Source organism: Spinacia oleracea, chromosome 1, assembly GCF_020520425.1.
Source record: "Spinacia oleracea cultivar Varoflay chromosome 1, BTI_SOV_V1, whole genome shotgun sequence".
Classification (NCBI taxonomy): domain Eukaryota; kingdom Viridiplantae; phylum Streptophyta; class Magnoliopsida; order Caryophyllales; family Amaranthaceae; genus Spinacia; species Spinacia oleracea.
In genome coordinates, this window is record NC_079487.1 from 86,824,893 (window position 1) to 86,837,448 (window position 12,556).

At 36.5% G+C, this 12,556-nt stretch overlaps 1 long non-coding RNA gene across 1 annotated transcript; it reads left to right on the forward strand.

Annotated features, from left to right (window-relative positions):
• The first annotated feature begins 7,415 nt into the window (after positions 1-7,415).
• LOC130467075 (uncharacterized) lies at positions 7,416-9,763 on the forward strand. The gene is made up of 2 exons (XR_008927245.1): positions 7,416-8,311; positions 8,404-9,763. It is a non-coding gene; the product is annotated as an uncharacterized lncRNA (long non-coding RNA).
• Positions 9,764-12,556: the final 2,793 nt, after the last annotated feature.

The window sequence follows — 12,556 nt, forward strand, 5'->3', positions numbered from 1 at the left end:
CGTAAAAGGAGGCTATAAAGGCAACGCTCAGGTAATCACCTATCAAACGAAGTCTAATCTCAAGATCGCAAGATTGGGATTGTCCTCCCATAAATCGGGATGAGATGCTTAAAAGTTGTACAAGGCCACTCGGAGAGCTAGAAACTGTGAAATGCATGGCCGTGCTCGGATGAATCATAGGCTATGATTATCTGTTTATTTGATCAGTTGAACTCTGAAACCGAGGAACACCTCTGGACATAATAAGGATGACAACTCTTACCTTATGTTCAAGAGCAAGCATCGAGCGACAAAGGAATTAGGAAATGCACACTTGTCCCTAAGGACAAGTGGGAGACTGAAGGAAATAATGCCCTTGGTCCAAGTATGCATTCAATGATAAGTCTAATATATGCGGTTCAGTATTAATTAACAAGTTAATAATTCAGTGAGATCAAGTGAGCTGAATGCCTAGCTAGAGGCCGCTTCAGTTCAAGTGGAATTAATGATATTAATCCACAGCTTACTCTTGACTGAACCCGTAGGGTCACACAAATAGTACGTAAACGGATCAAGTATTTAATAGCATTAAATACTCCATCTATGGATATTCGGAATCGACGGATCTTGGTTTCAGTGGGAGCTGAGATCGTCACAGGCAAGAAATGAATACTCCGGAAACGATGATATTGCCGGAAACGGAAATATGGATCGTATCGGAAATATAAATATTATCCAAGTCGTAGATGTTGCCGGAAACGGAAACATGGTACGTATCGGGAAATATTATCGGAAATAGAAATATTGCCGGAATCGGAAATATTGCCGGAAACGGAAATATTGTCTGAATCGGAAATATTATCGGAATCGGAAAATAATTCCGGAAACGGAAATATTAAATATTTGTTCGAAACGGAAATTAATTCCGGAATCGGAAATGTTAAATATTGTTCGTATCGGAAATGAATTCCGGAATCGGAAAATTAATCGGAAGCGCGTCGTACGAATTAGCATCGGACGAGCTTGCTAGACGAAGGCCCAGCACGAAGCCAGGCCCACGTCCAGCAAGGGAAACGCACGCCACAACATGCCAGCCCAAGGCTGCGCCAGGGCCACCGCAAGGCAGGCCCAGCGCGCGCCCAAGGCTGCGGCAGTCGTGGGCTGCGATGCTCGGGCTGTGCGCGCGCGCGCATGGCGCCCCTCTTGGGCTACTGTGCGTGCGTAGGTGTTTGTGTTCGCATACGAAACCTAAAACGTACAGGATTCGTTCAATGATTAAATTCCTAATTCTATTTGATAAATTAATTAAATAAGAGTTTCATTAAGATTCTAATTTAATTAATTCGTATCCTAATAGGATTCCAATTCTCTTTCCATACCCCTATAAATATGTGGCCTGGGTTCACAATTTATAACAAGTTTTCAAGTATTCAAAGTGAGTTTTTTGAGAGAAAAATTCAGACACATTCCTTGCTCAAAAGTGCCGAAATCTTTAGTACCTTAAGGGCGATTCTAGTTGGTCAATCTTAAGGCGGATCCGGACGTGCTGTGGACTATCTACGGAGGGACGACACTTGGAGTCCTAAAGACTTGTTCTTGTTCGGTTCGGGCGCAGCTAGGGAAGGCACGCAACAAAGAGTATGCATCTAAACTATGCTATATGATTATGTGTAAATAATATGTATTCCTGGCTAAATGGTTTTTCCGCATGATTTATGAATTGTCATATGAATCATAACCTAACACATATGCCCTTTGGGGGTATAGAATTTTCTATTCGAACTCCAACAGGGACTACTCCGTATTCTCTAGTATATGGAATGGAACCTGTCCTTCCTGTGGAAATCGAAATTCAATCACTCCGGGTTATGAATGAAAGCGAGGTATCCGAAGATCAATGGTTCAAGGTTCGGTACGACGAACTGGCCCTAGCAGACGAACGAATGTTGGAGGCCCTAAACAACATCCAACTTTATCAACGACGTATCGCGCGAGCTTTCAATAAAAGAGTGCGAGATAGGGGCATTCGAGAAGGAGATTTGGTCTTGAAAGAGAATCGGGCTCCAATACATGATCCTCGTGGGATATTTAAGCCTAACTGGTCAGGCCCATTTCTGGTCAAACACATCACCTCAGCAGGGGCAGTGAAACTGGTCGATCTTAACGGCGACGAATTCCTCCATTTTACCAACCTTGACCAGCTTAAGAAATATTACGTCTAGTATTTTGATGATCGTATGATCCATGATGTATCCTAGTATGAGTAAGATAGCTTTCAGATATATTAGTTAGAAAAGCAAGCCTCGTAATATCCTGAACTACGCTTTGACCTGATTCCCTTATCATGGGATACGTAGGCAATCCACATGGATTCGGTCAAAAATAAAGGTGAAATCCATTACATATTCACTTATCTTTTTTTTTAAGCTGAAAAGGCACTGGCCCAGCCATTGGAGAGAAGGCCAATGCGTTAGTCAAGGGGCAATTAGCTCACCTGATGTATGCCACTTAACTCTCAAGATCCGTTAGGCCAAAAAAAAGAAGGGCATAAAAGGAGAGTAATAGAAAAGAAATGAGAGAAAAAGGCCTAAGCAATAAATGGATCGTAAGAAAAGAATAGAGAGAAGCCCAAAAAAAAAAAAAAAAAAAAAAAAGAACGTGATGTATTGTATATGTACGTCAGTACGTACATGTATACATATATATATATATACGTATATATGTATATTTCTAAATTTTACCATCACAAGATATTCAAAACTTACCATGTGAAATCTTTATAAGTCCCTTGCATTACTAGAGTAATTTAGTGTCATCATTTGCGTGAATACTTTGTTTTGCATCCATGGTCATAAGTGCATGTTTGGCCTTATCATGTGAGGATTCAATCTCGGAAACTAACAAGTCACTATGGTCTTAATTAAATCGTGCAATGCAGATTTTTTTTTAGAACGAAAAACATTCTTAATGGCTTCATTTTATTTCATCGAATTCCCGCATTACATTGATTCTTCTTTTTTTTAAATTACCTTAAGCCTAATACTTAAACACACTACAAAGCTTGCTAGGGCAGTCCCTAAACAAGTATTACATCCATAGGAAATACAATTTCAAAATAAGAAAATAAATAAACAAACAACCATTAGGAAGCCATTTTTTCTTATCATCACTCCTCCTTCTTTATCTTCTTGATGACCCTACTTGAAGACTCAACCTCCGTTTTAGGCCTCTTATACATTCCCACATCTCCACGACGCCACTTTTCATAGCAAGCATCAACGATTGGGTACCTTAAAACGGGAAGGAATGGAATTTTCTTTGTTCGCTCCCAAGCAATAAGCAATTGTAGTAGCGACTTATCATCAATCCAATGAGTTGTGCAGTCGTCAGTTGGAAGGTCCCTAATGAAGGTTTTCCGCTGCCCGATTTGCCTAAGACACCTCCATGGATAATAGAAAGTGATCTGCTTGACACTCGGAAGAACTACACCCCTCTTATTGGCGGTACTATACACAATTTCCTTGATAACTAAATGTGGAGTCACCCATTCCTTTTCCCCTGAGAGCGCCAAACTCCACCTGTTATTATCCCTCACCTCACGATATAGATTGGAGCATCCTCTGGAAAGGATGATTTTAGGATGATAAGTAAGTGCTCTCAAAGGATTCACCAACTTAAACTTCTCCATTAGCCACAAATGAAGCACTAGCGGACTCCCTTTCATGAAAGAGAACGGTTTTTCCTTTTGTTGATCAAGGCTTAGGACTAATTCTCCCAATATTATTGGTCCTAGCCTACACCCATTAGACACTTGGGGCACATAACCAGCCACATTTTCGTCACATAGCCCAAGATCCTCTTTGAACAACAAAAGACCCATAAGAGCAATCATGCATGCTTTAACTCTACCCGAGCCATAAGAAATAGCAAGTTCGAGATTAGTACCCTTGGCTCTAAAAGGTTCAAGAACACAATTAATAAGAATAGAATATCCATGATGGAAATTCATACCATCATAGTGGGAAAGACCTAAAACCTCACGCAGATAACCAGTTAAGGAGCTACATTTTGTCGTGATAACTAACGGCTTGTCCGCCTTTTTGAAACATAGTAGACCCTCGATTTCCTCCAGCATGGGAACCATCTCTTCACCATTAAAGTTAAAAACGTGTTTTTTCTCATCCCAACACCTGGTGGATGCATAAATAAGATCATAGCAAAGACGGAGTTTTAGAAGAGGAAGAAGGGAATCAAAGAATATCTTGGTATCGCCAGATTGCCCGTCAGCAACCTCCTTTCCCATGGAATGCAAGAAATTCTTATAATCCACTTCATTCATATCACTTAAGTTATTGGGAAATTTAGCACTCATGGCCATGATTACAAGATGTATTGAAAAGGGGGCAAGAAGAGAAGGAACTCTCAAAATGCACTCAAAGTGCTTGAATTACAAGGAGGTAAAAGATTTGATTTTCATGCTTAGCCAAGCCACGACTTATATACTAATGTTTATGTCTTCAAATCTTCTTAAATCAGAAATATTGACCCTCCCCATAAGCCATGACAATCTTACAAGAAAGCCATGCAACCAGTCAAGCTAAGCCACGTCAAATTCGTCTTTTTCCTAAAATTTTCTTTTATGATACCCAAAAATCCTTTCCCATTCTGATCCCATGTTGTAAAAGTATATTAATGATGAGGATATGTCTTCAATCCCATCTTTAATACACCATTAGAGCTTGCAAGTCCTAAACCGGGTCATACCAGGTCAAATCTGCATATCTTCGTCATTTTTTTTCCAAACTGTTATTTGCATTGAGTTTACCTTTATTAATCATTTAATATACATTTATTAAATGAAATGAAACATTTTACAAACTTTATTTTCTAGAACAAACACAAAATTCACAAGCTGAAAACGCTATCTTAAGCCCGTTTTTACCTGAAAGTCAAAATTTTCAAATTTTCGACCATTTAAAAAAAAAAACACACAATCATGTTTTCTTTTTATATGGATGTCATTTTGACTCTCAACGTAATCACTAACACATCCAGTCTCATGCAAGCGTCAGACCAAATATCTGACGTTTTGCCCAAATCAGCATGTCAGAAGGTGTTTCGCTCAAAAATTAGCCTTGTACAAGTCATTTAGTCATGGATTTCCTTAATTCCTTCAATCCATTCTGAATTTATCAAGTTAAAAACCCCTCGATTTTAAATCCGAACATCAAAGTCGAGCTTTGACCAACTAAACAATTCTCGAGATTAAGCGAACTCAACCAACTTTTCAGTTGCGACATTTCAAGCCAACTTTTCAGTTGCAATGTTCGGGATGAATAACTCTATTCTTCTTGGACCTATCATTTGGTTTTTCAACCACACATAAGGAAATGATTAAGTAATTAATCAGTCCTTTACAAGCCGGTTTTTCAACCGCCATATTAAGTCTCACTAATTGGGATTTTCTAAGCCAGTTCTTTTCAACTGCATTGATCAAGTCTCATTAATTTAAACATTAATTGAGATCTCTCAAGCCGGTTTCTTTTTCAACCGCAACAAACCAATGATTGGATCTCATTGTTTTGATTAAAGCCAGTTTTCTTTCAACTGCAATTAGAGCCGACAATTGGCTCGCACCTATTCGGAGTCCATTCGAGCTGGTTCTTCAACCAGTATCAAGCACTTGTTACCTCAAAACTTTCCTTCTAGATCAAAATTTTGCGTCTTTTTATCAAACATTGGTCATCGTTTGTTCCAAACTCGATCAATGAGGGGCATTCTGTAGACATCAAATTTTGATCCCCAATTTTGTATGATCCTCTGTCAAGGAAAATATTTTTTTAATATAATTTTTGCTCGAGTTTCTTTGTTCATTACCTCGGCGGTAATGGTAAGACGATTTAAGGAGTAACAACGGTAGTAATTAAAAGTCCGAAAATATTAACAATAAAACAAAGACGTTTTATTTAAATGCCCAAAATCCTTACAATGTGTACTTCTAATCTACCAAAATAGCAAAAAATCGAAGCACAAATCGAATCGTGCGCATTTCGTGCCGGAAACCTCCAAGCTTCACTTGTTCATAATTATGAAAACCACGAGCGCCACTAGTAGCACAAATAACGCCATGAGCAAGTTCAAATACAAAGTTAGCATCCGAAAATGCTCATCGAAAGGAGAAGGAGGTGGCTGATCTTGGTTGTTGGGAGCCATGGGTGCCGTGAAAATGGAAGATTTTGATGTTTTGGATAAGGTGGAGATAAGAAATAAGTGGTAAGTGGTGAATTGGATAGGGGTAATCTCCTTTTATAAAGGAGTACTCCGTATTTCGTATTGTATAATATACTTTGATTCTACCGTATAATATGTCAACACGCTAACAATAACTTAATTCAAGTTTGTTATGTGTAACGACACGCAAAAATTATGTGTCTATCCCTTATCCAATATCACTACTTAAGGTGTTTTGTGTAAATGTCTAGGGTCGTACAAATTTATATGTTACTATGAGTGTGTACCCGAAAAAGATAAAAACTCCAATTCATAGGACCCGGAATAATAACGTACCATGACCGGGTTAAAAGTTTCGCCTTAACAAACTAACAAATTTAACATTACTTACTACTAACGTAACAATACCAACATACGAGACCGACTAATTACAACAAAACAATGCAAAAATGACTTAACAAAAAAGTAAACTATTAACTAATATAAAATTAGTTACTAATTTATTAACTACCTAATTTATTAACTATCTAAACTAACCAAATTAAGATAAACCAATAAACTAACTAATAAAACAAATAGCAAAAGAAAAAAAAAAATTAAACAAACCTAATCCTAATGCCCCTAAACCAAACCCACGTACCCCCACCCCCCCCCCCCCCCAATATTAAAAAAAAAAGGAAAAAGAGAAAACAAAAGCAAAAAGACAAAAAAATAAAGAAACCTAATGTGATTGATCCCCCAAAAAAGCACGTGAACCCAAGTAAAAAAAAATCCTAAACTAAGTAACAAACTCACATTCAAAAACCAAAGTGACATACTGACATCCCCAAATGAAGACAACAAGCATTTTATAACCAAAATAAAGTTTTAATAAATTAAAACTTTATTGACACATCAATGCAATAACATGCATCAATGCATGCACAATGAAATAACTGCAATGCATCCGTCAAATCAGTTTTCTAACTGATAAATTTACTATTGCTTTCACTCCATCACTTCACCATGCAATAGTCACGAGTCATGAAACTCTCCCTTTATGATAAAACCAACTGATTGTAATGTCATTCAAACAGTCCGATACCGAAACCCAATTCTTATTTATCAGTTTTGAATAAACTTAACTGATAAAAATTCCTCATATCCAATCACGAAACTGATATTTTTACGACCACTAGTATACCTACTACTAATATGGGATGTATTAGGCGCTTTTTAAAAGAGTAGTATCCATATCGGAATATACACCATGAGAGTAATACTTCTAAAAAGTGCTTCCCGTGAATATTGTCTCTTAAAAGTACCATTACTATTAAGAGGGGGGTATAATACGTTATTGTTCAAATAATGTGACGACAACCTTGTTAATACGCAGTATTACAACGAGCCCCCGGGTAAAGAGAATAATGTATAACCAATTTTTATATGACGCCCTCTTCGTAATAATGGGCCTACATTTCTAACGCCCGACTTTCTTTAAAAAAAAAAAAACGGACGATAATCTCTTTCCAAAATGATCATCTTATTTATGGTTTATTATGCCATGAATTTTTTCTCTAAGACGAGTACCTTGTTTAGCCCGTTGAGCTCCCAGACAGTATAACTTATCAGTTTGGCAAATAAAACAAAAGCAGTTATGGGTCAATCAAGTCATGATTACTCAAATTTGCTTATTTATTCACAAAATCCTCCTAATAATCTATTTTTATTTCGTATAACCTTCAACTATTGTTTATTTGCAACTTAGTCCCTTCCACCCCTATAAATACCATCATCTTTTCTCACTTAGGGGAGGCCCAACCCCCCATCATTCTACTCTCTCTCTAAAAAAAAAGAGCTCTCATTCACTCACTTTCTCTAAAAAAATCAGTAAAAAAGGAAAAAATATAGTTCATTCAAGTCAAAAAATAGTTTTAGTTAAAGTGAAATCAGAAAAATCAAAAAAAAAAATTAAGTTTTTAGTTTAATTAATATCAATATTCAGAAAATCAAAAAAAAGAAGTTATTTAATTTTCTTGGACGATTCACTTTGCAGTCACTTTTTTTTATTTCAATTGATCATTTGGATTAATCTCTCAAACATTGCTAGTCAGAGCCAAAGGTAATATTCTTGTTCTTTTTATTTTTGTGAATTCCAATTATTTTTTCATACATTACTAACTCTTTTCTTATGTGTGCTCTATAACCTGTTAGGGCACTATACGTGCCGGTTACCTAATTTGGAAACCAACTAGAATTTGACCGACCACGGGCGAGATTCGAGAGTGAGTGTACGTGAAGTGTGTTTTTATTTATGTATGTTGATCACCAAAAAAAAAAATATATATTTTTCTCAAAATGAAGTTAAAGTGAGAAGGTGCATAAGAAAATTCAAGAGAAAGATGGTGGAACTATAGTACTAGCCAATTTCTTCATTTTCCATTTTTTTTTTTGTCAATTTGGTTGATAATTATATAAAATATCGTCACTTTTCAAAATTCACAAAATAATTTTTTTACAGAAACTTGAAGTATTTATAAGACCAAGACATTTGGAATTTTTCAAAAATAAGTTTTATAAAAATCACAATAAATCCTAAACTTCAGACTAGAAAAACTGCCTTTTTCAGGTTCCGATTTCTTATTTGGTGAAATTCGACCAGGTTAAATTATTATTTTCGAAAATCTCAAAGAATATCATAGAAAGACAAGATACTAAGCTTTCTAAATTGACCTCTCTCACCTCCACACGATTTTTATTCAATTTTACAGAATATTTTCAAAAACATAAATCTAGGAAGACAGTTTCTTGAAAATGACAGTTTCAAATAAATAAGTTTTATTTTATTAAAAATATTAAATAAACTTTAAAATCTGAGATTTTTATACACATGACTCTAAAATGTTTCTAAAGTCCATTTTAAAAATAAAAACGTGATTTTGTTTTCCAACAATTAATTTATAATTTAATTTGACTTCAAGGTCTCAAAAAGGAGCAGCTTTAAAGAAAAATTATTTATAAATTATTTACTTTTTATTTTGAATCCATTTTTTTAACACGTTAAATAAAAATCTTATATCTTTCCAAAAAAGTATTAAACGCTCAAATCCGAGTTCGGGAGGTCATGGTACCAAATTTAAAGTTCAACGAGATGTAATTTTCTCAACAGTTTTTTTTTTTTTTAAAGGAAAATTGGTTTTCTCTTATAAAATTCGATTCCCCCAAAATAAAATTCTATTTTTCTTAAATAACAGATTATGTATTTAATAATACTCCAAACCCTTTACCACTTCGTTATACTTACCTAAAATCAATTTAGGTTGAGTTAAGTAAAGTGGAAAATTCTAAATAAATCAAAATATAGGTTTTGTTTACTTAGATCCCTACTTTCCAAACATCCAAAGCGAAGAAATATGAAGACTAATCAAGGCAACATGGTTCAAGGCGAAGGGATCAAGACTTGAAGCTGCTCATTAGATAGGAATTATGATTATTGTAACATTTGTTGTACTTATGGCAATTGTAAACTAAAGTTCCACCATCAAATTAATAAAACAATAAAGGAATTATCTTATGCACACTTCTTAATAATAAATTATTCGAGTGTTTTTTATATTAAATTGGTTAAATCACTTTGCATGCTTGATCCATACATCATTTCGCATTTGCATGAGATAAACCTAGTGACTTATGGTTTATGACCTTGAATTGAATAAACGGGTCAAATTGGAAATTTAGTCATATAGGATTGTGAAGTGATTCACCCACCTATAAAACCTACGGATTTTTCATGAAATACCCCCGAGTTTTTGCAAAATTCACCAAATGCCCCTCGACTTTCAGAAATTCACCAAATACCCTCCACTTTTTAACAAATACACTATATACCCTTAGTGAGCATTTTCTGTAAATTCCGTTAGATTTCCGTCAACTTTAACCTAATTAACTCTATTAATCCATACTTATCTTAATTACCCTAACTAAATTTAAAAATAAAAAACTTTATTTTCCTTTACTTATTTCCCTCACCATCTTCCATCTTATGCCCAATCTCTCTCCCCCACCTTCATTCTTCGGTTCTTCCTCTTCTTCTCACTATTGAAATCCGCCCAATATCTCTCCTCCCCCTTAAATTTGCTTCAAAACCAAAATAAAAAGCTAATTAACACAAAAATTGCAACAATCACCCTTTTACCAGTCACACTAGTAATCCCAGACTCCCTGAACCCACGAGATATAGCCAATGCCACCAAGAACTGAGTCGCACCCACGTCCTTTCACTCAACGACGACGACAAGGGGCTCGAATCGGAACACTCACCCGGACGAGTCTGAGTTGGTCGATTCGGGCGAGTTAGCTGACTCGCCGGCGACGATTGTGGTGGTGGGTGGGAAGATGAGGTTGAGGATCGAATTCGGGTCCACCGGGTCGTGGGAGATGAAAGCCCATGTGCCTCATTTGGGGTTGTTTAGGAGGTGAGAGAAAATGGAGATGCGGCCGGAGCAAGAGGAGGTGGTTTAGTAGGAAGGGTGGTGGTTAATGGTGTTGAAAAGAGGTATGATTGGTGCGTCAATTTGTGAGGAGTATGATTGTGTGCTTCTGCTAATGCTATAGCCACTGAATTTGTGAGGCATTATTTTGATTTTTATTTTCAAATTTGAAAGGGAGAGAGGAGAAAGGTTAGTAGCAGATCGGGATTGGGAGTCCATTGAAGAAGGAGAAAGGGAAGTAGCAGATCGGTATTGGGCATCCATGGAAGAAGGAGAGAGGGAAGATAAAAGGGGTGAGTTAGGAGGAAGGTTAGTTGTGGGTTGGCAGTTAAATATTTTTTAGGGTAGTTAATTAGATTAATTAGGAGTTAATTAGTTTAGTTAAGGAAAAAGTTAACGGAAAAGTTAACGGAGCTAACGGAAAATCGTCATTAAGGGCATCTTGTGTATTAAGTTTATAAATAAGAGTATATAGTGTATTTGTTAAAAAGTGGAGGGCATTTGGTGAATTTCTGAAAGTCGAGGGGCATTTGGTGAATTTTGCAAAAATTCAGGGGTATTTCATGAAAAATCCGTAAAACCTATCATCATCAAGTCTTGTTACCTATAATGAATCACTCTCAATCTAGTATGACATGATTTCTATTATGAAACTATTATTCAATTTTAGACCATATCAAGTGTCCCAACTTATCTGGTCAATTTTATAAACCCAAACACATTACCTCAAAACCCATTCAAATAGTACACATTACTATCCATCCTCAATAGAGTGAAGTTCAACCCAAAATGAGCAAATCACCAAGTCTAAAACAACTTTCTTTTCAGAAACAAGTCAATCCAAAAGTCGTCAATCGGGACGCATTTTATTGTTGAATTGTCTTTCACAAAAGACTTTATGGTGTCACTAATCGGGGTGATTTCCACAACCTTGATGGAGCGATCTGATTCACAAAAGAAAGTCAGTTAAAGACCTATTACCAACCTTGTCTTGAGTTATTCAACACTCTTTTTCCCTTCACCTATTGGAATTGACCACATAGGAAGGGACACTTGTCAGAACTACGTAGGGTTTTGATCCGGGAGAGGATTCAAATTCCACAATGAACGGTACGTAGGGCAACTTTAATGCTCAAACCCACCATACATCACCAGATTTATCTCACCATATATTATATCATATTGCATCCGAGTGTGTTTGACTACTTGCAAATTATGTGACATTATGCATTAAATCAATAACATTGTGAATGATCATAACCAATTATTGTAGAAAAATAGGGACAACATATTAGTAGGAGCCTGTTTTAGAACAGAGGGAGAGACGAGTTCCAGACGTTCGATCTTCCTAACTTATACCCCGGACCTTAATCTTTGATTTCAAAAGACCAGATTTCATAAGAAAAAAGCCTTTTATTTTATGGAGCCATCATTGTTTTCGGAAATTTATTTTTTATTAAATAATTATTTTCCCTTGAAAATGATGATTTCAAAAATCCGGTCCCTATCGGATAAAATAGGGTGGCGACTCCGAATTTTTAAACATTACAGGCCTAACCGTAGGCTTATGTGGGATTCTGACCGTAATCTAGGACAGTCGAGAATCGGGTCCCACAACAACCAGCTCATATCCAGGGGGAAAAGCATAAAGCTCCCTTCCAACACCAGGATAATCATGTTGACGAGCTGCTTTGAGCCAGTCCGCATCCGGCGCAGCATTTAAGGGACCATATGAAACTTTAGGACTTAAATAATTTTCAGTCGAGCCAACGGGCAGATCTTCCTCGACATACAACGGAAACGGTCGGAGAAGCCCCACCTCCTCGAGAATGGGATTCTCAAGATGATGCTCTGCGTCGCCATAACCACTGCTAGGG